A 25,757-nucleotide genomic window follows, 5' to 3' on the forward strand; every position below is an offset into this window, starting at 1 on the left:
GATAGCCACCTCGCCATACCCGACTGAAAGCATCTGTACCCAACTATCTACTAGTGAATACATTTATAAGGTCCCTGATGAAGTCGTGATTGTTACGAAACAGGTGTTGGCTACACATTGGTATCGCAAGAAACAACTTGTTAAGAACAAGATTGAGGAAACCTCGTTTGAAGATTACATCGTTATAACTGTTACATATACGTTTTTATGTGTGCCAGATGAGCGCACATTGTATCATTGAGAACTCCTTATAGGGGCCCTTACTGATGAATGTTGGGTGAACATTCATCCATCATTTGCACCATAATATTTATGTGTGTTAATTCCTTGGTGGTAATCTAGAGTGAGCGTTATGTTACCCTTTTTTTCACCCCATTCTTTGTCACCTGTTGTCAATCATAGTCCAAAGCAGAAATGGCTTATTTATACTTGCTGGTCTCTATGAAGTTTTTAATACACCCAACCACTGAAACAACGATCCTGAGTCTTAAGAATGCCAATTACATCAGTATTCTCTTTAACTGATTGGTTTCCACCTTTCTTGAATGAAGCAACTAGTATGCACACATTGGAACCTTCTGTTCTCCAGCACCCACAATTACACATGGTTGCCTAATAGATTTTCGTTGTCTCCTTGTCAGTCCTCAATGCAGGACATTCCCTATTAATTGGGACATAGCATGGCACTGCGTCTTGCAGGCCAAATAATTGTATTTAATATATCCCATTGTAGTGGTTTTAAATATATTATTAACATACATGATTCCCCAGAACTTAAGCATCAGAAAGGGTAGCTCTGCAGTAGAAGTTCCATAACAGCATCTGTATTCTGTCCTAAAAACAGAAGACCAGATTTTGGCTGCTACAAAGGATCTCAAATGGCTTTCACTGTAGACACGGGTTACATTTACATATTTATGCATAGCGCATGAATGCAAGACTGCTGGTGTTACACAATTACTTATTGAAAAGATTAAAGGCCATATTTAGAGTTTGACAGACACAGACTATGTCCCAAACATGGAAGACTTCCTGTTTGCTATATAAGAAGTTCCATTGACTATTGTACACTTGTAATATGGTGGACAGGACATCCACCATGTTTGTCATGGAGTACCCTGTCCATCAAAGTCTAAACAAGGCTCTAACTTATAGCACAGAGTTACAAAATCTTGTGTTGGGTTTATGTCATTTTTCTGATGCAGGTTCAATGCAAAAGCCTTGTTGGTTTTTGCAAAGCCACACAAATGTTTATTTGTGGGTCTTTGTAAGAAATAGTATCACAAGGCAGCGCTTGTGGTGCATGGTAGCCGCGGTCCTTGAAGGTAAAAGCGGTGGGGCCATCTAAAGGGGGATTTTGAGGGACGATGCAGAGGGAAAATTAATTATTTATTTACTTTTCCCTGGGCATTGTCCCTCGAAATCTCCCCTTACTCCGCCCCACTGCCCCACCGCTGTTACCTGCACTGACCACGGCTGGTACATGGGCATTACCATGCATCTACTCATGGACCGAAACCCGTTTGTTCAAACAGATGTTGACATTCATTTGTGGCAATATAGTGTGCCTGCCTAAGGCTGGTGCAGTAAGAATAAATACCTTCATCACAAAAATAAATGTGCTTGCTACTTTTGGTTGTGCCACCTGTTTTTAAATATGCCCCTAAATGTATTAAAACTTATTGTATCCTCTTCTGAAGGAAACTACCTGTCCCTAACCACATGTGACTGATGACAGGGTAGGGAGCGATGGATGACTAGGACATCTTGAAATTTGATGGTGATTTGAATTAAAATACCGCTCTAAGCACCTTCCAGTCTGAGTATGTGAACTTTGGCAGCGTTTGTAGATAATGTCAGTATGGTAAGCACTCAATAAATCCTGATAATAATATTAATATCCCGAAAAATTCCTGGCAATTAAGTGGTCATGTAGGTCTTTCAAATGTACTACTTTTGCAAGTAATGACATCTCTTACTGAACTAAGTAAAGGTAGAGACAACGAATTTCAAAACCTCTCTGCGTGCTTGACTTGTACTGAATTCACAGAGGCCAAATAACAGTGATCATTTTCTTTTTTACTAGTCATACAATTGTAAACCTGGCAGCTATTATACTATTAAATTACACTACTTAAAGTATGTGCAATTTCTACTTAAAAGCAATAATGTAATTTCTTGACCTACTGTTGTCAAAAATAAAGCTGTGGAAAATTAAAGGTCATGCTACATTGTGCACAACTGCATCCAAATGGAGATAGGCATCTATCACTAAACATGTACCACATCATAACATTCCCTTAACTGAACCTAAAATGTTAATAACAGTTTCACGATTTTCATGAATACTATGAGTAGATTCAGGAAGACTAGAGTTTAAGCTCTTAACGTGTCCTCCAGATTGCCTTGTTTTTGTCCCACACTCATGTGTCATTGTGGCGGCTCCTTACAAAACCAGTACCATTTCTCTCCGCAATCCGCAAAGGAGCTGAATTTTTTTTATTGCTGCATTTGAAATATCATTTTTCATACGCCGGAGCCACTTGCCAGACCCTTGCTAACACCATGAGATTTGCCAGCCACCCACAAGCTCTTGTGATATTTTGGGGCCACTAACTTGGCTTTAGGCCATGCCAGAGACTTCTGGTGAATGTTTTGTGGAGTACACGATCACGAATGAACACCTTCTACCACAGCTGCAACATGTGGCAGATTCTGTCCTCGAGAAGCATCTACATCTTCCTGAAATGACAATTTGGAGTACAAAACTTCCTCAAATGGAGCATTTGCGTTGGTTTTCCGTGTGAGGACTAATTTTATTTTGTTTTGTTAATTTTTTTCCAGCAAGGAGGAAGTGCCACAGACTCTCCAAATTCCTGTTTCTGTCCAGCAGGCTCGTCCCAGTGCTTTATCCTTCTCCTAGGCACTTTTACTTTGGATTTTGAGCTGGAAGGATCACTCCTTGTGTCTGCTGCATAAAAACTATTGAATTTAAGGATTTTGTAATTGAGATTGCACAAGTAAGTGAAAAAACTGTTGTATAAGGGTTTTATATGCGAGCACGCATTGCTGCACCTCCTGAGGCTTGAGCCAGGAGATTGCTGGCTGTTCATGTTTTATTTGCCATTGCTGCTATCTATTCGCTGCTTTTTCATTTTTAACAGGTTTTATTAAATTTTAATGGTCTGAATTTGAGGTGTGAAGTTTTAATGAATTGTACCTATGGGGTAGCAGGGTTTTTTAACCATTAGTTGATTCACAGCACTATCTTATTTGGGGACTGCTCGTGTTTGCAGGGCTGCCATCTTGAGGTGAATCACGGACAGCGGTCTAGTCTTCTGACCCTGACTCTATATTTCGACACATGGCACGAGCGTGCAGTGGACGCACGCAGTGGGTGCGCCTAAGGCATCCCGTCTGCGCCCTTCCGCGCTCGGTTTGCTCTTTGCGCCACCACTCCAGCCCGAACGCTTCTAGGTAAGCCGCCTTTTCTAAAATACTCTAGAGAGCGGTTATTGTTGTTGAATAGCTGCAAAAGAAAACCTGGATGTGTATATCTCCCGTTTGTCACAGAGCCTGCATTAAATGTGGGATTCTGCCATTATTGTAAAGTGACTCTGCCTGATTTAGTGAAATCAAACCACCTTAGTGAATAATCAGATAGGATATAAAAAAGCAAGGAGGCAGAAGGAGTGCTAAAATGCCTATTGCTGAACGCAAGCTCCCTGGTGAAGCACAGTGTTGAGTGTGCAACAATAATAGAGGAAAGGAACACTAAACTAGCATTTATCCCATAAACTGGGACAGAGGAGGCATCTGGTCCAGATTTAGTGAAGGTGATGCCCCCCGGCTTCTTTTGCCATGCTGTTAATAGACTGTTCAGGAGAGGAGGGGGACTGGCAGTAAGGCAGTAATTTACCATAGCTCAATTAAAGTGATTTTTGAAACAGTCTCCAATACCACATATGAAGCATTGTCCTTTTCTCTCAGCCTCTCCCACCATCACATGTTCAAGGGAATCCTAGTATACAGACCACCTGGTCCTTGGAGCCCGTTTGTATCTTTGATGGCAACCTATTGGAGTAGGGCTTGAGTTCAGACTCCTCTACTATACTGGGAGACTTTAATTTTCATTTGGTGGCAGACTCTGATCCAGATACAGCAGACCTTTTAGATTTGATGAGCTTTGCTGAGCTAAGACAAGTAAGTGGGCCCATTCATATGGCAGGGTACACGTTGGCTGTTACACTTTAGCCCACAAGAAAGCACTAATTCCAAAATGTGCACAACCCACAGACCTATGGTATTCTCAGGCACTTAAGGCACAAAAACTGAACTGCAAATATTTGGAACGGTCCTGGAGGAAGGAGTACCAATCAGCCGAGAGAACAATGTACAAACAAGTTACTGTTTAAGACTAAGCAAGAGTTCTTTGTTGGACAAATTAATTTAGAGCTTAATTCACCTTAAGGAGATTTTCAAAGTAGTAACTAGGTTGGCACATCCACAACCAAACAAACCAGGAACTGTGCGAATACATCGCAAAGTTTTTCCTGGCAAAGGACAACAAAATGGGGCCAGACTCACGGCCCACTATGGATAAATTTGCACGAATATCCCCCAGAGAAACACTCAACTTCTTTTGTCAGCCAAATCAGGCTCACCCTTTGACCCCAGCCCAGCAGCGGTGGCAAAATTGGCCTCAGAACCTATTGCCATGGCACTCACTCCCTTATTCAATGCTATGTTTGCCGAAAGGCACTTCCCTGAAGTGTGGACAACTGCATCAGTAATGCCACTTTTGAAAAAGCTGAGTTGGGATATGAAAGACCAAGACAGCTTTTGCCCCATTTCATGCCTCCCACTTTCCTATAAAATGATTGAGAAACATATGAATAATGAACAGAGCACTTATCTATTTGAGGCCAAGGTTCTGGACCCCACTGAATTCGGGTTCAGGGAAGGGCACAGTACGGAAGCTGCCCTTCTTAAATCTACAGAAAAGATCAGAGAGTGCTGGATCAGGGAGGAAAGGCCGCACTGATCATGCTTGACCTCACCGCAGACTTCGACACGCTTTGATGTACTGATGGACCGTTTGTTGGCTTGCGGAGTGCAGGATAAAGCATGGACTCTCCTTAAATCCTTACTCTCGGATAGATTAAAGAGTTCCACAAAGGTCATCATTAAGCCCTACGCTTTTTAACATTTATGTGTCCTCTCTGGCCCCCTGATTGAGTCATTCAGCTTTTGTCTTACCTCATACACCGACGATACTCAAATTGTGGTGTCCCTTTGACCAGGGCAGGAGAAGGCAACTGGAGAGAGGCTCCAGGAATGCATGGAGGCAATAGGAAGCTGGATGACCCAAAACTGTTTAAAGCTAAATTCTAGCAAAACAGAGGTCATCCTGTTTGGGAAGGATGTTAATTTCTGGACCCCCAGTTGGTGACCAAATTCGATGGGGACTCTACCGATACCCTCCAGGAAACTTAAAAACCTGGGAGTGGTAATAGATGATCACCTTGACATGGGCGGTCAAGTCAATGCTGTAGTCTCAGCCACAACATATATTCTCAGGACAACAAGGACATTTTTTCCTGTTCTGCCGGAAGTCAGCCAGCGCACGGAGGTCACAGCCATGATTATGTCGAGACTGGACTATTGCAATAGTCTATACTTGAACATGCAAGAGCGCTTTATGCAAAAGCTAAAGATGTTGCAAAATGCGGCAGCCAGATTGCTTACTGGAACACCGAAATTTGCATTGATTTCTAGTGCAATCAAAAAACTTCATTGGCTGCCCGTTACAAAACAGGTACACTTTGAAACCCTCTGCTTAGTCTTCCAAGCTCTTCAAGGTAAAGGCCCAGCTCACTTGAAACAACAATTCCAGTGGTATATGCCCAAAAGATCCCTACGCTCGTCAGAAGCTAAATTAGTAGTAGTACCACCTATAAAAAAGTAAGATGGGGAGGCAGAAGTTTTTCCGCCGGTGCAGCAAAGGTTTGGAATGAGCTCCTCTTCCATCTGTGAAATTCTAATGATTTATTGGCCTTCAGGAAGGCGTTGAAAACATGGTTGTTCTGAACAACATTCTGGCAGCAATCTGTGAAAGTTGGGAGGACTGCAGCAAGCGCCAGGAGACCTCAGGGTAACTGTTGCACCAAATAGGTGTTCCTAACATAACATAGCATAGAGGGCATGCACTGGAATTTAGTTTGCATTTCATTCGTTTTTAAACATTATTGTGGTGGGGTGGCCTGTAGCTTCACTAGGGGTCTTAATATTTTTGCATATGATCTTTCTTATTTTGTAAAGGAAACATTTGTATTTTCTCCATTTTTTAAAGTACATTTGCAAAGTTCCTTTAATTCACTCTGTGGCCTAGTCTGCCAATGAGCCTTCCAGCAAGTAGGCACAGTACTAGTCATAGGTGCATTAAACAACTGCTTCTGTGGTGTCTGTTGAATTGAAAAATCATTTAGGCCATGGATGGCACTGGATTAAAATACAAATTTATTTTTTTGTGTTTTGTTTTTCTTTTCCTGCAAACAGTGTATCGAATGGGGTGATGTCTTTAGAGGATTTGAGTTGCTGTAAAAAGTTTTAGCCCAAGTAAATTTCATTTTTGGTATTGCTGAATTAATTCTATGTTACCTGTGTTACCATGCCTCCTTTGTCCAGCACGTGTGTGAGTATATATGCCATAGGCCACCATTTGCCTTTGTTAACCATGCCATGTGGCCGAGGGCCATTTTGTATAATCAGTGTCCATAGATCTGAATGTGTTCTTTGTTTTTCAGACCTCCAGATTGTTGTGCTCAGCTGGCTGGAGGCCATTGTGTGTAGCCAGCAAGTGTGCTTTTGACATAAGCCTGCATGTCTTCTTTTTCATGGCCATTCCTTCTTGCTAGTTTTTGTTATGACCATGTATTTGGCAGCCATTTTGTGTAGGCAGCCAGTGCATGTCTGCCATAGGCGTGCATCTGTTCTTGCTGTGGCTTGCCTCCTTGTTTGCTGTTTGACCTTGTGGTTGGTGGCCATTGTGCGTAGGCAGCCAGTGTGTGTTTGCCCAAGGGCAGCATGTCTTCTTTGTTCCCCATGCCTTCTTGCTTGCTGTTGCTCACCATGTGGTTGGTGGCCATTTTGTGTGGCGAGCCAGAGTGCTTTTGCCATCGGCCTACATGTCTTCTCTTGGGTCCCAATGCCTTCTTGCTCAGTGTTGTTGACCATGTGACACTGGATGGCAGCCATTTTGTTTATCCAGCCAGTGTGCCTATTTGCCCCAGGCTTGCATGAATAGTTGAGATAGTAGTTTAATACATTTTATGCTTGAGAATAATTTTGCTTATTTATTTATCCCCTTGCATGCTCATAAGGCCCCCCGGCCATCATGAGTCACGGTGGGCATGTGCTCTTGATGGCCGGGGGCCGTCCGAATCCCGCCCACTATGTAAATGACCCACACTGCATGAAAATTTGCAACACATGCAGGAGATAAAAAAATGAATTTTCATATTTTTGTTTTTTATTTAACATTTTTGTTATTTTACTTTTTTTATTTAAATATTTTGATATTTGATTTCATTTTTTAATCATAATTTTTCTAATTATAGTTATTTAATGTTTTTTTAATGTTGCTTTGGTATTTTAATAAAAATAAATTCAATGTATTTCTCTAATTGTTTTTTCCCCATTCTCTTTAACATTGGGGATCAACCTATGTCTTCTATAGTCGCATACGAACATTTATTGTCTAGGGATAATTCCATTGTCACCTGCACCTCACTGATTGCCACATCCCGTTCACAACTTGGTGTACATGAAGCAAACAGTTACATTTGCATGTTGTTGCTCTTTCTTATCCTTCCTGAGTGTACACCATGAAAGTTTAGGTTGGTGTGGTTTTATGAATGGATGCACTGTATTGTTCATTATTTATATTAACTCAAGTAACCAGTGACCACACTAAATGATATTGTTTGTTTGTGCTACTAATTAAACAGCAACAATGCCACGTTTCATTGATGTTCTTCTTGCTTGTTTGCTTTTAGGTTCACAAGAGATAACATCACCCACATTACTGCCTGACAGATGACCTGTTCACTAAGGGATGCGTGAATAAACAACATGGACATCTCTTCAGCTGGTGAAGTGAAGTGCCACTACCATCTGACAGCTTGAAGATGACCCAAAAGGAAGGCGCTGCCAAGAAAGTGGCTAGTGGGGAGGAGAAGAACAAGCTGATTTTGCCCTCTGGTGTGCCGGCCAGGACCTTATTTGGCAAACTTGTGCCAGTCGCACTGGCCTCTGTGGGAGAAAGCTGGGAGCAGTCATGGCCGGTGCAGGTGAAACTGGTTGGACAGGATTGGATCTGGAGGGGGTTCGCCCTCCCCAGGAAGCTGGCTACAGAGGTGGGTGCCCGAGGCGTGTGCACGGGCAGCCGGTGGGATACCACAGACAGCCATGCATGACAAGCAGCCAGGTGCCCCGGGACAGGCCAGGGGCGGACCGGTCGCCAGGCCCCTTCTCAGGGCAAGGCGTGCCGGCAGCATACCTCTGCAGCAGGACCCAGTGAGGGGCCCTGCCTCGGGTGATCAGGGGGTCTGACCTTGAGGGGAGACAAAGAGAAATGGAGCTAACCCTGAGACGGCCCCAGCCGTATCCCGGGGAAGCCCCGGGGCGATTGACGATCGAGCAACCCTCAGAGAGGCATAGCCCCGGGAGGAACCCAGGGCTTCAAGGTGCGTTCTAAGTGTCGATGAGAAATGTGTCCTGCAATTCACACTAATTTTCACAGCTAGCTGCGTTCTTCATCAATGTGTGAGCCAACTGATCCACCGCCAAGAGTCACAGGCAACCTTTCAAAAATGTTTGCCTACCTGCAGGTGTAGGAGAGGCAGGAAGATGGTGATGCAGTTACATCCACAGCCCGCACAGCTAGACGGCCAGGGTGCCCCGTTCAAGGCTTCCCCCTGGGAGTCAGACTGCACCGTTGGTAGAAAAAAACACATTACCAGGTGCTCGGCCTAGGAGTCCCCGTCCACCCACCCACCCGTGGGCGAGGAAAGGGGCTCCCAGTGCAACAGGAGCAGGCAGCCCTGCAGACACCGGTCTCTCCGGAGTAACTCAGAAAGACCACACGAATCTTCAAACCCCTCGACCGGCCGCACTGGACCGGGTCAAACCGGGTACATAGCAATGAGGGAGAATCACTCCACTTGCACCTCAACAGGCTGTCGCTGGACAGCTGAAGCCATGCCGGTGGGCTGGCTTTTTCAGCCCATCCCACCCTTGCCCGGGTCGGAGGCGCCAGTAGGGAAGAACCAGGCAGCTCCCCATCCAGCACACCTCCCACTGAGAGGAGCTTGGGTCCCGACACAGGCCCTCGACTCCTTCTTTTCCAGGCTACCTTGCCACACATGAAAGGCCACTCCTCATTCACCCGAATCCCGGTCGGGCCAAGACATGGGCACCAGAGAGCCTAGCCGGCAGTAGGGCCTTTCGGGGGGGATGGTACCAGCCTGATGATGCACTGCCATTCGGTTTCTCCCACCGCGGGGGTCATGCCGGGTGTACTTGGGTTCTATCTCGGGAGGGCCTACCGCTGTGACCCTCCCAGAGAGGAAGAGGGGATGGGGGCCGCCCCATCCCTGGTCCTTTGAGTGTCAGTCGGGTCTTCCCCTGTCACAGAGGCCCGCTGAAGGCCTGGTCCTTACCCAAGCACCACATGTGGCCACGGACTGCTCCACCAGCCGGGGCGTGCCGGGGTAGGGCCACTCCCTGTGCCTATAGTGTGTGCTTGCAGGAGGCAGCAGAGGAATTCGGGCTGGCGCCTATTGTCGCTCGGGCCACTCCGCCCTTAATAATCCTTCTGCAGGTTCACCTACGGAAACCTTTTTACGACTTTTACTTCCTGAAGATAGTCAAGTTTGATCATCTTCTCAGCGCTCCACCAGGGCTGTTGCTGACCCCGGCGGGGCTGAACTAAGGACCTCACTAAACCATACAATCGGTAGTAGAAACAGGCAGTGTGTCAAAGGGCAGGGACTTAATCAACGCAAGATTATGACCCGCACTTACTCAGAATTCCTTGTTCATGGACAAACATTGCAATCCCCAATCTCTATCACTAACGGGGTTCAGCAGGTTACCCGCATCTGTCACCAAAGGGTAGACACACGCTGATCCGTTCAGTGTAGCGAAAGTGCAGCCCCGAACATCTATCGGCATCACAGACCTGTTATTGTATTGTATATGGTTCTTGTATAGCGCAACTGCCACCCTAGGGGTATCCTGGCGCTTTTTGAGAGAACATAATCAGATATTGCTCGATCTTGTGTGGCTGAACGCCACTTGTCCCCCTAAGAAGTTGGACACCGACCGCTGGGGGTCTCGTAATTAGCATGGAGGAGTCTTGTTCGTTATCGGAATTAACCAGATAAATCACTCCACGTACTAAGAACGGCCATGCACTACCACCCACAGAATCGAGAAAGAGTTACCAATCTGTCAATACTTTCTGTGTCCGGGCCAGGTGAAGTTTCCTGTGTTGAGTCAAATTAAGCTGCAGGCTCCACTCCTGGTGGTGCTGAAGGACTGGGTTCTTTAAGACCCAGCGGTGCCAGGGCACAACACCTGAAACCTTCGTGGGCAACCTGCTCCGGCGTACGAATCACAGAGACACGGGACACTTCCTTCGACGTCAAAGATTCAAGGTTTATTTGCTGCAGGGAACACAGAAGTCACGACAAGTACACCACGTGCAACTTGGGGAGACTGCTTCAAATTGGTTCTGTGAATCGCTCCTTTTATACAGTTTTTACCCATAGGACAACATGGTACACAAAAGTTTACAACCCAGTTCTCATCATTATCCCCCAGAGGGGTCGCTTTGGTCACTTTGAAACACATGAGGTCCGGAACATAAGTGCGGAAACATTTGGCGGTTCCCAACTGTAAAACCCATCTTCCCACCATTAACAAATTCCAATCAGCAGTAAAACAGATCGAAAATAGGAACAAGGACAGGTGCAGAGGAAGACGGAGACAGTGGGGAGATCGGAAAGGGTGTAAAAGGGGAGGTATCGGGAAACACGAGATACAGGCATCAAAGGGACGTGCCTAATGAGATGCACGGCTGAGACAATAAGTCCGTGCGGCAAGATGAGCCTCGAGCGGCGCCATCTGCCTTACAGTAGCAACCCCCTCGTCATAAAGACACTTACAAAGAACATGTGTCTTCCGCAAATATCTTGGGAGTCCCAGGGTCGCGAAGCGGACAGCGTCCGTTCGCTGGCTACTTGAGGGCAAGAGACAAAAATGGATGCCGTATCTAAGATGGAACCCGTGGGTACAGATGAAAAACCCACATAACAAACGAACGGTTTAAGTTAGCACAGCGAAACTGCGCACACTTACTAAACTCGTCATTTGCGGTTCATAGATACCAGACTCGACTATATTCGTGCGAGTCGAAAACACCACTTACAATTGTCACGGAACCTCAGTGCCCTTCCGTCAATTCCTTTAAGTTTCAGCGTTGCAACCATACTCCCCCTGGTACCTAAAGACTTTGGTTTCCCGGAAGCTGCTGAGCGGGTCATGGGAATAACGCCGCAGGATCGCTAGTCGGCATCATTTATAGTCGGAACTACGATGGTATCTGATCACCTTCGAACCTCCGACTTTCGTTCTTGAATAATGAAAACATTCTTGGCAAATGCTTTTGCTTGATTCATCTTGCACCGGTCCAGAAATTTTACCTCTAGCGGTACAATACAAATGCCCCGGCTGTCCCTCTTAATCATGGCCCCATTTCAGAAAACTGACAAAATAGAAACAGAGTCCTGTTCCAATTTTCCTAGCTGAAGTATTCAGGCGACCGGCCTGCTTTGAACGCTCTAATTTTTTCAACGTATACGCTTCAGAACCCCCGGACACTCAGTCAAGAGCATCAAGGGGGCGCCGAGAGGCAGGGGCTGGGACAGGCTGTAGCTCGCCTTGCTACAGGTCGATCCCAAGATCCAACTATGAGCTTTTTAACTCCAGCAACTTTAAAATACGCTATTGGAGCTGGAATTACCGGGCTGCTGGTACCAGACAGCCCTCCAATGGATCCTCGTTAAAGGATTTAAAGTGTACTGATTCCAATTACAGGGCCTCGAATTTGCGCGCCTGCTGCCTTTCTTGGATGTGGTAGATGTTTCTCAGGCTTCCTCTCCGGAATCAAACCCTGATTCCCCGTTACTCGCGGTCACCATGGTAGGCACAGAAAGTACCATCAAAAGTTGATAGGGCAGACATCTGAATGTATCGTCGCCATCACGGGACGTGCGATCGGCCCGAGGTTATCTAGAGTCACAAAAGTGGCCGGGCGAGCCCGGATTGGTGTTGGTCTGATAAATGCATGCATCCCGGGAGGTCAGCGCTCATCGGCATGTATTAGCTCTAGAATTACCACAGTTATACAAGTAACAGATGGAGCGATCAAAGGAAATATAACTAATTTTATGTGCCATTCACAGTTTCACTGTACCAGCCATGTGTACTTCCATGTTCGTGGCTTATTCTTTCAGACAAGCATATGCTACTGGCAGGTTTAACCAGGTAGCCGCACCTGCTGAAGGGGTGGGTTTGGGGAAGCTGCGTGTCCATCTCTCTAACCGGCAAACCTTCGCACACCCCTCCCTCTCGAGAGCCTGCTGGGGGAAGGAGCCCGCCCACCTGGGCTGGGGGGCTCGCTGGAGGGGAGTAGAGAGGAGCAGTTGCATGGGCATCGGTGGGCCCAACTGTCTCCCCCCGGAGGGAGAGGCAGGCCAAGGCACAGGCTGAGCGAGACGCAGGGATGCCGGGGCTTGGCAGTAGCGGCACCCCTCGAACAGTCATTCGGAGCTGCTGTGAAAATGTTCTGGGTGGAGAGGGGTGACGGTGTGGCGCGCTGTGCCTATGGACCTGCTGGGCAGCACCAACCGAGGACCTGGTGCCACTCAACCCCTTCTGTTCGGGTCAGACTACTGGGGGGCACAAGCTGCTGGAGCAGCCAGGCCATCATTCTGCTGGTTAGGGTGACGGGCCTCCAGGCAGGTGGCAGGCCCTCGAGTCAGATGGTCCATGCGGAGTGGAAGCTCTTTGCTTGAATCAACAGCTGAGGCTGGCCAAGCAGTCCATCCCTAAATGGACCGAGAGTGCCCAATCGATCAGAGTATGGCCGGGGCCAACCCTGGCAGGCTGCCCTGTGTGGGATGCCGCCATTGCGTCCCTGCCTGCGGGCAGGGCGAGCAGGCTTGGAGGAAAGACCCATTGGGAAGGGACTGAGCGGCAGGCACAGACCCGGGCCCTTGGGGCCCCGGTGGGTGGGTCCAGGTGCTGCCTTCCCCGTTCTTGGAATTGCCAGACCTTACAGAGGTGTGACTGACCCTCTCCCTAGTGATCCGGAGGAAAATGAACCCCTTTCCTGTAATCTGTGCACACGAGGTGACAGAGGGGACCCAAAGGGCGAATGTGCCCGACCTCCCGGAGCCCTTGCTGGTATCGGAGAGGCAAATGAGCCCTCATCGGGACTTCCAGGCAAGCTCGGCCATCTGGTCGCCCTATAGGAAAGCATTGCATGTGACCAGATGGCCGTGGGGGTAGATGCGACCAGATGGCCGAGGGTAAAGTTGCCCCAACAAAAGAGTGCATGGGCACCGGGGCATGGGGTCCGGAGGCCCAGGGCCCCAGCTGGGCCCCAGCCATGGAGGCTGCGAGGGGGACCCGACGGGCCCTCCATCCCGGGGCCCGTGGACACCTTGACAAGGAGAGGAGGCCTGCACGGGACCAACGGACCCCTGTCTTGGGCTATTGGTGGAGCAGCAGGCCAGACGATGGGACCCGGGGTCAGTGCACCCAACCTGGGCTCCAAGGCCCAGAGGTGCAGGGGAAGCCTCCCCGGGCCCACCGGACTCCATTCCAGACACTCTGCCATACAGAAGAACCAAGGACAGAGCCCAGGGTGGGGAGGCTTACCTCCCCGGGGCCTTCAGTGGTCCCGGCCAGAGCTCCTGAACCCACCCAAGCAAGCGGAGGCTCCCCGGGCACAATCGAACCCCGTCCCAGGCCTTTGGCAGAGCAGCTGGCCAGGGGATGGGACCCAGGGCGGGAGCACCTGAGCCGGGGCCCGGCGGCCCACTGGACCCAGCCGGGGCTCCTAGGCCCAGAGGTGCAGGGGAAGCCTCCCCGGGCCAGCCGGACACCATGCCATGTAGCAGGACCAAGGACAGAGCCAGGGGTGGGAGGCCGCCCTCCCCAGGACACTTGAGAGCCCCTGAACCCAGCCAAGCAGGGGGAGGCTCCCCATGCCCACAGGACCCAATGCACAGAAGCCTGCCATGCGGCAGGCCCGGGGATGGAACCAGGGCTGGGGAGGCATCCTGGCACATCCAGCTGCCGACTGAGGACCACAAGGCTGAGAGGGGTTCCAGAGTACTCTATCCCTAGTAATCCGGAGGAAGGCTTACCCCCCTTTCTGGTAACCTGTACACACCAAGAGACTAAGGGGGGCCCTGAGCCCGGATGTGCCTGACCTCCTGGAGCCCTGGCTGGGATCAGGAGGCAAATGAACCCTCATCAGCTCTTGCAGGGAAGCCTGACCATCTGTTTCCCCTATTGGAAAGCATTGCGTGCGACCAGATGGCCGAGGGGAAAGGTGCAACCAAATGGCCGGTGCCGGAAGGACTCACATCTGCCCCCCCTGAGCCTTCACGGTTTGGCTCCCACCGGCTCTTGCAGGGCTCAGGGGCTCCGCTTCCCGGGGGCTTAGGGACCCTGGCTGGGCCAAAGGCACGGGGAGGACCACCAGAGCTCTCGGGCCTAGACACCCGGGGAAGGACTGCACAGGATCCATGGACCCTGTTGGTAACTTTGCAACGCCGTGAGCCGGTGGAGGAAGCCCTCGGACGGAGGGAAGTTGTTGTCCAGGCATAGCTCATATGGTCCCCAGCAGAGAAGCCCCAGCCCTGTGGGGTTTGTTCTGGCATACTCTGCCCCTTCTGTTATGACTTAAACTTGGTTTGTTTCATACAGATGATGACCTGCCAAAAGAATACTGTGCATGAAAACTACTACAGCAATGTAAACACAGTTATATGAGTCATGGTGATGTGACACACATGAGGGAGACACAGCACTACATCAACACAACACATACCTACCATAGCCATATAACTCATTGCATACACCTCTGTGAACTGAAAATACAGTGGAAGGCGCATGCACAATACACATCCAGAGTCAGTATCAATCAGCCCACATGTACAGTATGCAAATGATTGTCGGATGTGTGGACATAGACAAAGCTCAGTCCAAAGTTACTCACAGGTTTATCACACAATCACTACATGTGAACTCCACAACAGATGGAAGGTAAATTCACGTGAGAGTGATCCCAAAGTAACCAAGTAGTAAACAAGGAAAGCCCAGTGGGGTGGCACATCATCGGTTTGACAACGACAACTTGCACTCTGTAATAGGAATCCTTGTTTTCGGGGGCACACTTGACCAAAGACCAGCCAAAGGGCCCTGTGAAGGACAGACACACAACTGAATTAATATCATAAAATAAAAGCATACAGCTCCAATACACATGGCAAGAAATAATCTGATACGTGGGCACAACCTAGTAATCATGTCAACACTGTTTGGGAGTACATACTTACTCAAAGGACACATCACTGCAAATCTCTTGTCAAGTAGCACACAGCCACACATATGTGGCAACATTGCACCACCTACATATATCAGGCCATGACAAAACGTAGACAACACATCGCTGTATACTCACAATCATGTGAAAAAGTTGTTGATGAGCTGTGTCCGAACATCCCCCTCACCCTCATCATCACTGGCATCATGACCCAGCGCAGGATCCTCCAAGGATGGCGGCTGTCAGTCATCATCATCCTGGAAGAGAGACAACTCCTCCCTCACTGCCAGGTTGTGTAGCATGTAGCACACCATTATGATTTTGCACACTTTCTCAGGGGCCTGTCCTGGCAGGGGAATCTGCTTTTCAGTAGACCATAAGTCCTCTCTATCACTCTCCTGGGCCGCCCATGTGCCTCATTATAACGTATCTCTGCCGGTGTCACAGAGTTCCTGAGGGGTGTTAGCAACCACAGCATGTTTGTGTATCAACCAAACATTTTATGTGTCTGAAAAGAGGTTTAAAGACATTTTTTACCAAAAAAACACAAGGGAAACAGATAGTACACACCGACAAGCCAGGCACGCTGGTTCTGCAGCTGTGACATAATTTTTGGGATCCAACTCGTACGCATGATGTAAGCATTGTGTGCTGGATCTGTGAAACATGCACACACATGGGATATTGTCATGTTCCGCAGACATACCACCAGGGCATTAATGGAGTGGAAATGTTTTTGGTTCCGGTATGTCTGCTCCTGTGCTTGAGTTGGTACCAAAGCCACATGTGTCCCATCTATGGAGCCTATAACATGTGCCATCCTTCCCAGTGCATAAAAGTCACTCTTAATGTCAGTGAATGGTCCTGGGGTTGGGAATTGTATGTACCGGTCAAGGACATGCAACATTGCCTCCAGAACATCACGAAGCACACGGCTGAACATGGTCTGTGGCATCCCACCAGGAGAAGCCACAGTGTGCTGGAAGGTACCGGTGGCAAAGAAGTGTAGGGTTGCCATCACCTTCACCTTGGAGGTCAGCGCTGATGGATATTGTGAGAAGTTGGCCTGGCATATGCTGTCCACTAGTTATAGTGGGCACCTTGCACCAGTCCCAACAACCACTTAGAGGTGATAGGTTAAAGACAAACTTTATTGAAAAGTATCCTAGTGGTAGCTATGGAGAGCAGCCTTCAGGCTAAGTCTTGAAGGAATGTAAAGCAGTTTTATTTACCAGTCTATAATCTCTTGAATGACCAAATGAAAGGAGAACCACACCAAGTATATGCATAAAATATATGTATTTATTCTAAACACATCCCTCTAGTCTCTTTATGAGGCTAGAGGCAAAAGTACATTCAGTAATCTTAATATCACACAGTAAATTAGCACAATATAAGTTGAGCCCTAGGGGTGTACCAAACCATATATTAAGAAAGTGGTATAAGAACCAAAACTTGACTAGAGACAAGGCCTAGAGCCTGAAGAATCGCTTGGCCCTCAAGGAACCACCCAAGATAGTGACACGGGGGACACCCGGGGGACGCGTGCAGTGTGAGAACACAGCCGCAAATCACCGTTAGCTTCTATGGGAAAAGTCGCGGTTGGAAATTTAAAGGTAAAGGACACTTAGGAGAGGACTTTGAGCAAATCCCTTTAGACTTAAGGAGTTCTAGGGTCAACACCCATGGGAGCATCGGAGTACTCAAGTTACCTCACCCAAGGAAGCTAGGTGCATAGGTTTCTTTTGGTGTCGGGAATCGTCGTCATTTTCAAAAGCGATCTGCTTCAAAGTGCTGCTGCTGTCGAAGTGGAAAGTGTACACTGTGATCCCAGCCTGGATTAAAGATAAGAAGAACCTGAAAGCAGAGGGGACAGAGTCTGGCTCACTTACCAGTGAGCAGGGACACAATAGTCGAATGCCCACTGATGTCGGGTGATTTCAGGTGAAAGCTTCACTCTTCAGCCACAAGGACCCGGAGGCGTTGACGACAACCAGGATATGGAATGGACTTATCCCATGAAGGATGTTGAATGCTGCTGAGTCGGTGCACGGATTGGACCCAACAAGCCTTGGCAACAGCAACCTATGCAGGAATCAAAGAAATGCTTTTGTGTGAACCAGCAAGGTCCGAGGGAGCCCACCATGCTTTGGGGAGTCAGGGCACATCTGGAGCAACCAGGGATGCCCATGGAAAATCAGAGATGCCTTCAGAGGGACCCAGCAGTCAACTGACCAGGGATCGCAAAGGAGCCTCAAGTGGTAATGCAAGAAGCGGGCTCACGCAACACTTGTAGTGTGTAGGCCCACAATATTCGGTGCAGATGGTGCTCTGGGCTTGAGCTACAAGTAAGCCAAAGCACAACTTTAAGTGACGTTGGGAAGTCAATGCACTTGCAAATGTGGACAGTGTCCAGGAGATCCGGTTCCACGTCACTCACGAGGACTGTTGGTCTCAGCTTTGCTGGGGACTCGAGTCAGCCTTTGAGAAGTCTGGAAATCCTCTTCCTGGGCTGCAAATACTTCAGAGTCCGGCAGGAACTTTAGAGATGCAGACAGGCAAGATGCTCTGTTGGTGCCTGCCAAGCAGGGGAGTCACTCCTTGACCCCAAGGGAGATTCTTCCATCCTCTAGTCTTGAATAGAGTATCAAAGTTACAGGATTCAGTTTCAGAGTTTCGTCCAGGTGTAATCTAAAGTCCTGTTGCCAGGGGTTCCTTACTTATACCTAAGAAAGGGGTTGGACATACTCTGGGGACGCACCTATGGGAGGGTCAGAAAAGAGGGGCGGCTACACCCATTTCCTTTGTCCAGTTCCACGCCAGAGCAGGGACTGGTAGCCCCTGTAACTGGTTTGAACTGGGCTATGCACAGGGACACCAAATGTGCCCCCAGTGCAGACTTCAAAGCACTCTCAGAGTGCACCTACCGAGTCCCAATACACTAAAGCCTGTCTGGGAGGTGATCACACCTCCCTGTGATAGGAAACCTATTGTCCAGGCCTCCTCTGATAGAGTTTCGGTCAGCGGCAGGAGGCCAGTTTCGTGTCTGTGGCTGCAGCATCCATTTTGTGATGCTGGGGCTCTTTCAAACTGGTACCGGGTACACCGGTGTGTACATGTGTACATGTCTCTCCCTCTAAAAGGGTGTAATTCTACCCCCGCCACCAGGACTGTTGGGGGGGGGTAGGATTCCAAAGTGTTTGATACCAAACACAACATATTTCATTGCAGCCACTCCAAAGTTAGCATTTACCGCGAGGGTATAATGCACTTAAGAGTATATGGTCTGGCTGCATCACAGAACAGACCCAGAAAATTGATTCCGAAGGCTGCAGAGGGGTCCTGCTCATGCATGGACACCCTCTCACACGAAACCAAGCACCCTGCCTTCAGGATTGATAAGGCCTTTCATAGGGGTGGCTGATAGGTTTCTATGTGCAGTGATTTAAGGGTAGATATAGGTAACCTAATTCTTAGTAAGGGGTGCATGCACCACCTTACCCAGGCTGCAGTAACATTCCTTTGGTGACATTTTGGAAGGCTTCCCTAAGGGTGGCATAATACATGCTGCAGCCCCTGGTTGGCCTCTGGGGTACCTTTGTCCTTAGTACCTAATGTACGATATACTAGGGAGTGACAAGGATACCCCAGTAATCAAACTGGAGTGTACCTAAAGAACATGCAATCAATTTAGGGAGGAAACAGCAAGACTGGGGTCCTGGATAGCAGGGCCCCAGCAAAACTAAAGTAGAAAAAACTGTGAAACATCAGCAAAAAGTGGGGGTAACCATAGTAAGCAGGTACTACTCTCCTATACAACCCCCCCCAAACACAGGGACATTAAACTAACTTTGACCAGTTGAGTATTCATGTCCTCAGTGGAAATATCTGGAGAGTCCATCGGCATTGGCATGGTCACTCCCAGGTCTATGTTCCACTGTAGGGAATCGACCACTTCAAACGTTTGGGGATTTCATCCTTCATCTGTTTTAGCCATAAGAGGGGCTTATGGTCAGTTTGAACAGTGAAGTGAGTGGCAAACAAGTATGGCCTCAGCTTCCTCAGAGCCCAAACCACTGCAAAGGCCTCCCTGTCAATAGCTGACCAATGTTTCTCTTGAGGAGTCAGCCTCCTGCTAATGAAAGCTACTGACTGGTCCTGACCTTCATCATTCAATTGTGATAACACAGCCCCTACCCCCAACTCAGATGCATTTGTTTGGACAATGAATTCTTTGGAGTAGTTAAGACTTTGCAGAATGGGAGCAGTACACATGGCCTGCTTCAGGTCATCAAATGCCTTTTGACAACTAACTGTCCACTGGACTTTCTTGGGCATTCTCTTGGTAGTTAAGTCATTCAGGGGTGTCACAATGGATCCATACCCCTTCACAAATCTTCTGTAGTACACAGTCAGGCCCAAGAAAGCTCTGACCTGAGTTTGGGTAGTTGGAGCAACCCAGTCCACGATGGTCTGGATTTTGCTCTGTAATGGTTGAACCTGGCATCCACCCATAAGGTGGCCCAGGTACACAACCTGACTCTGCCCTATCTGGCACTTAGTAGCCTTGATAGTTAGGCCAGTTTTCTGTAGGGCCTTCAAAACATTTCTCAGGTGGACCAGGTGAACCCTTCCATGTGTAGCTAAAGGCAGCAATATCATCTAGATATGCTGCACTATAGTCTTCCAGGCCTGTTAGGACTTTTTTCACCAACCTTTGAAAAGTTGCAGGTGCATTCTTCAAACCAAAGGGCATCACCACAAACTGGTAGTGCCCACTAGGGGTAGAAAATGCTGTATTTGGCTTTGCAGTACAAAAGGGGGTGGTGGTGGACAGAGCATCTGAATCAATCAAACAATCACACCCAGTCAAAAGATCTGGGTTTAATCCATCACCGTTCTTTAGCCCACTTAGGCGTGGGCGGAAAATCCGTTCCGCTCGCGGATTTTGCGGATTTTCGGGAAATCCGCAATCCGCGAGATTTGCGAATTTCCCGCAAAATCCGCAAATCCGCGAGCAGCGGATTTTGCTCGCACTGCTCGCACTGTTCGCGTGAGTTCGCGCCCCGCGAATAAGTGCAAAATTGCAGAAATACGATCTTAGCAAAACTGAAAGTAACTACTTACCAGGTTCAAAAGTTCAGGCTCATCATTAGTAGCCATTTCCTGGAGTGCTTCCTGAGGGGCCCCTCCAGAGTTCAGTTGCCAGTTGAAACTAGTATGTGACCCTGCTCTGAACCTCAGAATAGTTACACATATGCCACAAAGGTCCTGAATTACAGCTAAGGGAGACAAGCAGGAGCCAGGCTGGAAGTTAAAATCCATTAATCAGCCCCTAATTCATTATTGTCAGTTGGGGCAGGGCAGGTGTTGTAACTAATTTTGCAACAATGAAAGCACTTAGCAAGTGCAAAAGATCACTAATCAGGGCGCACTAAGGAAGCAGGTGCCAGCTAAAAAAATATTCTGTGACACATGAATCAGCCCCAAATTAATTCAGGTCACTTGAGGCAGGGAAGGTGTGCTTTGCCGAAAATAATGTACACTGGACAACCAGAGGGTGTGGTGATGAAACAGAGGGTGGCATGGGTGGGCCAGAGGGTGGCATGAGTAGTCAGAGAGTGGCAGTGGTGTCAGAGAGTGGCAGTGATGAAGAAGAGTGTCCCAAACAGGCTGGACACGTAGAAACAACAAGTTCGCGAAACTTGCGACCCGACAGGTAAGTTCGCAATTTGCGAAAGTGTACAAAACCCTCGCGAACTGGCAGAAACACGGGCGAACACAAAAAAAAAAAAATCCGCAAATTCGCGGGAATTCGCGGATTTTGCGGATTGCGAATCCGCAAATCCGCAAAATTCGCGAACGCGAGATCCGCAAAATTCGCTCATGCTTAAGCCCACTCTGCCACCCCAGCTCAGACATGGCTATATGCAAATCAGTCTGACCCTGTGCCTCATGGGAACAGTCCAGCCCGAACTTCCAAGCCATGTCTTCCCTGGACCGGAAACAAGCTTCTGAGGACCTGTTTCTTGCATTACAGCCGTCTTCAGCCCGGCTTGCTTGAATCCAGTGGCAAAGTGAGCAAGGGACTCACGTCTGAGTATACCCTGCCACACTTATGGCGGCCAAAAGCAGTACAAAAGGGGGTGGTGATGGACAGAGCATCTGAATCAATCAAACACTCACACCCAGTCAAAAGATCTGGGTTTAATCCATCACCGTTCTTTAGCCCACTCTGCCACCCCAGTTCAGACATGGCTATATGCAAATCAGTCTGACCCTGTGCCTCATGGGAACAGTCCAGCCCGAACTGCCAAGCCATGTCTTCCCTGGACCGGAAACAAGCTTCTGAGGACCGGTTTCTGGCATTCCAGCCGTCTTCAGCCCGGCTTGCTTGAATCCAGTGGCAAAGTGAGCAAGGGACTCACGTCCGAGCATACCCTGCCACACTTATGGTGGCCAAAAGCAGTACAAAAGGGGGTGGTGATGGACAGAGCATCTGAATCATTCAAACACTCACACCCAGTAAAAAGATCTGGGTTTAATCCATCACCGTTCTTTAGCCCACTCTGCCACCCCAGTTCAGACATGGCTATATGCAAATCAGTCTGACCCTGTGCTTTGCATCATCAGCTAACCTGATCTGGCAGCTGTAAGATCAAATGTGCTCCGAAACTTGGTTGAGGCCAAAGTATCTATAAGCTCATCTGCTCTTGGGATTGGATGGGCATCAGTCCTACTGACTGCATTGAGACCCCTGTAGTCTACACACAACCTCATCTCTCTCTTACCACCCTGGGTGTGAAGTTTAGGTACCAAGACCACTGGACTAGCCCAAGGGATATCTGAGGGTTCAATAACTCCCAAATCCAACATCTTCTGGACTTCAGTTCTGATACGGTACCTGACATGGTCAAGTTGGCTGTAAATCTTGTTTTTAACAGGCAGTCTGTCTCCAGTGTCCACTTCATGAGTGCACCAGGTAGTCTGACTTGGAGGCAGAGAGAACTTATGTCTGAACTGACAGAGCACATGTCTGCAATCAGCTTGCTGCTGGGGAGTGAGGCTGCCTGCCACTGCTACACCATCCACTGACTCATCATCAGGGTTCTGTGAGAGCAGGTCAGAGAGTGGATCACTCTCTTCCTTCTGTCCCTCATCAGTAGTCATGAGCAAGCCCTCATCTACCCTGTCAACATATGGTTTCAGTCTGTTGACATGAAGCAATCTATGGGGGCTCCAGCGAGTTCCAAGGTCTACCAAATAGGTAACGTCTCCCTTCTGTTCAACAATGGTATGGGGGTCACTCCACTTGTCCTGCACACTTGTCCTGGATGGCACGGCATGGCTTACCCACACCCAGATCAGAGGGAGCTGTGAGAGCGCAGCCCTAGCTGAGCCATCATTGGGACTGCTTGCCCACACTAGTCTCTTGGGAATGATACATGCTGGCCTTGTAGGCTTTCTAATTGCCATCTCTGTCAGTCGTCCAGTTCTGGGAAGTATTGAGTGATAAAAATGGCATCCGTCTGATCGACAGCTATCACTGAGACAGCGACCTGCAGCTCGAGAGAATCCACGAGGCCTCTGGTAATGCAACCAGATTGCATTTTGCAAGAGTAATTGCTGATGTCTCTCATACTTAGCTGTCATTCCTCAGTGCAGCAAAGTCAATACAACAAACACAACTGTTTCACGGATCATATGTATATTTTGTAGCATTTTTTAGTCTATTGAACATTTTTTTTCAGTCATCCTTTATAAAGGGTAGCACTGTCACCGCTAGGGGTATGTGGAACTGTTACAAAACACTACTTTGCTCTCACACCTTGAAGTCAAGCAGCCACTGACCGCTTAACATAGCAGGCCCCACATTGTATAATGTATTTTTGGCGTTTTGTATTAGCCCATTGTGTTACTATATTCACTAGCTCGATTCCACATCTCTGGTACTCATTGGGGGTTGCCTCATAGAGCCATAATTCAGGCATTTCTCTCACTTTTCTGTTTGCTCCGTATCCCACAGCTTTTCTTGCCATACACTCTTTTTTTCTTGTCCTTAATAAAATACTGTCATCCCCTGATATTTCAGTTTAGTGCATTTCCTTCCTTCTTGTTCAGGACATTTCCTTTTGCCCTATGCTGTTTCAATTCACATAATTTTCACGCCATTTCATATTCTTCTAAACTCACACCCTTTCTTCTTTTTGCATCGATGTATCCCTGCCCCATGCCCTTTTCTTGCCCCCTTGGCCTTTTTGTCCTGCATACGTTTTACTACTTCATGTCCAGCATTCTTTCTCACTGTCATTTTTCCTTGCCCTGCATCCATTTCTGCCTTCCCACTACGCCCCCTTCCAAAACCAATTACCCACCTTTTTGCCTTATGTCTTCATTTTCTTGCCTGTGCTCTCTACATGTGGTACAGTTTTTTTTTCTCACTGCATGAAACTATTTTGCTTTTATCAATCCAGTGCCCTTCTGACGTCTTGGTCTCTTGCCACATGCGCTATATTTTTTTTTAACTAAGCCCTCCTTTAAACTCTTTGCTATAACACCTGGCTGTATTCATCTTGCTCTCTTATTTTCCCCCCTGGGATCGTTCTTCATGTACCATGTTGCATGCTTTTAACATAAAAAAAAATGTTTTCTTCTTTTCATGTGGTTTTTCTTCTTTTACATTTTTTATCTTGTGTGTCCTTTCCACGTCACCTTTAAGTGCAGCTGTCTGTGTGACCTACTGTTACTAATTATTACATTATACACAAAGCGGGAGTTAGCTCCGTACACAGTAGTGGTTACTTAATGTATAATTCGGCAATTTATGGAGTGCATGCACGCACAACATTAGGGAATATTTTACATCTCAAAGGTGCCTGACAAAACTGCAAGTACTTTGCATTGCAGTGCTATGTTAAAGAACAGATGTGGCAGCACCCAGGATAATGTGCTGCTGGATGGCTAAATACCTAAAATGTCCCAGAGGGGAGACCGATTGCATTGCAAAGGATTGTTTTAATAAAATCAAGACTTTACTGCTTCAATTCGATGGAAATCCTGCATTTTACATGCGTACATCTAGTTTGATGACAATATCTCTTTTTGGAAAATGGTGTCAATTGTTTGGAGAAAAGCATAACACCTATGCCAGTTTTTGATTGCTTGTAGTTTTTCCCATTTCCCGTAAAAACTATGGGGCAGATTTACAAGCCCCTTGCGCCACATGTACGCCACCGTTGCGTCACTTCTGTGATACAGCGGCAGCGTAACCATGAACCACATTACACCTTATTTACAACGTGACGCATCCAGGGAGATGCGTCACGTTGAAAAGTCCTGCACCAAATGAAACCTGCGTTAGGTTTCATATGGGCATTCCAGCACAGGGTGGGCATTCCGTCGCAGGAATGCCTCGTAAAAGTGACACAGCGAAATCTACAAGATTTCATGGAGTCACTTTTACGTCCATGCTGTGTCAATACCCTGCGCCTGCTTGAAGCAGGCGTAAGGAGTGACGCAGCATGTTAGGCACAGGGTGCCCCTGAGTATTGCTGGAGCCGCGTTGCGCTTGCGACACGACTCCAGCAATGCGCCACCCTTACGGCAAAGGATGTGACATGCATCGTCGTATCCTTGTGCCACGGTGCGCCGCATTGTAAATGCGATACATTTGTGGTGGCGCAGGGAGGGAATTGCATGTCGTATCTGTTCTGGTGCATCCCTGCTTATTTGCAGAGATGCCAGAACTCGAAAATCTGCCCCTATGGTCTCATTGATTCCTTTGCATTGTGCTATTGAACTGCGTGAGGCACATGACATTCGAATAAACTGTTTTACATTTGAAATTAAATGGGCTTAAAAAGAGGTAATTATGAAATTCATGGGTCACAAAAAAAATTTACAGTAGCAAACCAATTAGAAATTCTGGGGCATATTACCAAGGGGGGCGATAGGCAATTATCGCCGATTTAGCGGCCATTTTTGGCCGCTAAGCGGCGATAATTCTATCGCCCTATTAGCAAGCTGTCGCTAACTGATGTTAGTGGCAGCTTTTAGGCGATAGCGAGCGGTT

General features: G+C 47.9%; 1 non-coding gene and 1 pseudogene across 1 annotated transcript; both read right to left on the reverse strand.

The window, feature by feature from the left end:
* Nucleotides 1-8,701: 8,701 nt before the first annotated feature.
* On the reverse strand, nucleotides 8,702-8,855 carry LOC147728604 (5.8S ribosomal RNA). The gene has a single exon (XR_015309614.1). It is a non-coding gene; the product is annotated as a 5.8S ribosomal RNA (ribosomal RNA).
* A 1,011-nt stretch (nucleotides 8,856-9,866) lies between these two features.
* On the reverse strand, nucleotides 9,867-12,615 carry LOC147728605 (18S ribosomal RNA; annotated as a pseudogene).
* Between the last annotated feature and the right edge of the window lie 13,142 nt (nucleotides 12,616-25,757).

The sequence above is a fragment of the Lissotriton vulgaris genome, chromosome 3_1 (genome assembly GCF_964263255.1).
Source record: "Lissotriton vulgaris chromosome 3_1, aLisVul1.2, whole genome shotgun sequence".
In the NCBI taxonomy this organism is placed as follows: domain Eukaryota; kingdom Metazoa; phylum Chordata; class Amphibia; order Caudata; family Salamandridae; genus Lissotriton; species Lissotriton vulgaris.